At 45.3% G+C, this 1529-nt stretch overlaps 1 protein-coding gene across 1 annotated transcript in view; it reads left to right on the plus strand.

The window, feature by feature from the left end:
* Positions 1-1529, plus strand: part of USP12 (ubiquitin specific peptidase 12) — a 155982-nt gene that overhangs the window by 128432 nt on the left and 26021 nt on the right. The window lies entirely within an intron of this gene.

Consider the following 1529-nt stretch of genomic DNA (forward strand, 5'->3'; position numbering starts at 1 on the left):
TGCTCACCCTGGAACCGGTCCTGGGCCTTTCCTTGAACTCACATCTCTCTGGTCTGCTCACGCTGGAACCAGTCCTGGGCCTTTCCTTGACTTTAATGATCTTGATTCCAAGATCTGGGTGTTGGTGTGTATTGCCGTTGGGATGTTGCTAGTGTCAATCCCTTTAGTGAACAGAGCTAGAGGAGATATGTACGTGTATGTATGTGTGTACGTCTACGTGTATATATACACCCACGTTTACCTCTGCACGTATATATATTTGCCTCCATCCATTAAAAAAAAAACCGTGAATTCATGGTGATAGATCCAGTTTCAGCCTGTACCATAGAGTTCCTTCTAGTTTTCTGCCATTTCATACCTGTCACTTCGTTCTCTAAGAGTGAAAATTGGATCCCATTATCATCACTGTCCACTAGGTCTACGTTTTTTATCTCTGTCCTGTACGGAGTCAGTTGCCTCTCCTGCCCTGCTCCCCCCAGTACACACGCACACTCTCTCACTCAGACATCCTCCTTTATTCCCCTCGTCCCTGCCTGCGTGGATGGCTGCCTTACAGGACCCCATCTCAGGTTTGTGAACTGAACTGCTCATGAAGGGAAGGGAAGAGGTCACGGTTTTAAATGGTTATCTTTTTGTTTTGGTTTGGATACAGACATGGCTTCTAGGAAGGGAAGTTTTTGATGATGGACACAAGGAACCAATACAGACTCATGACTGTTTCCTTATGTTAGCGCAGGTGATGGGAACAGCTTGGATAAGTTTGGTCGGAGGCACGGGGGTAGAAGTGAATCCTGCAACTCCTGTAGAAAGCACCTAAGACTCTTGGTTAAGGAAGAGGGAGTCAAGGAGAAAGTGGTGGCTAGGGGGAAAGCAACTTACAGACTTGGTTGACCATCTGTGAATGAGACCCTGAGCACTTCTTAACAAAGAGTAACAGTTACATCAGTAACCACACAAGAGCTACTGGGGGTTGTCTGCCAAATTGACCTGTTTATTCTGAATACATCCATGAGATTGTACCATCCAAGGAAGGTCGGGCAGTCTACTTCCATAGTGATACCGCCTCAGAAACCCAGGGAGGGGTCGCTATGAGTCGGATCCAATTCCATGGCAGTGGGTGTATTTAATATTAGATCTTTTATTAAATTATATGTGGAATACATACTCTTTGTAAAGAAGTTAGGAAACAGGTAAGTATACATAAATTCACAATCCCCATTTTAAAAAAGCAGGAGCCCTGGGTGGTGTGAACAGTTAAGCACGAGACTCTGAAAGGTTGGCAGTTCAGACCCACCCGAGGGGCCTCAGGAGACAGGCCTGTGCAGCGGGCCTGCTCTGCCCACAGGTGGCCCCCACCAGGTAGAATCAACTCAACGGCAGCTAACGGCAACAACATTCACGAAAGTCTTCTTAGCAATTTTGTATGTGTCTGAAATTGAAATGTCTGTGTATGAATACACATAATTCCATGGGTGGAACCAAATTTATATTCAGTTTTGTAACTTTTTTCACTCGATAAATTATGACCT

This window comes from Orycteropus afer, unplaced genomic scaffold (assembly GCF_000298275.1).
Source record: "Orycteropus afer afer isolate SDZICR_OR568_19922 unplaced genomic scaffold, OryAfe1.0 scaffold00630, whole genome shotgun sequence".
Classification (NCBI taxonomy): domain Eukaryota; kingdom Metazoa; phylum Chordata; class Mammalia; order Tubulidentata; family Orycteropodidae; genus Orycteropus; species Orycteropus afer.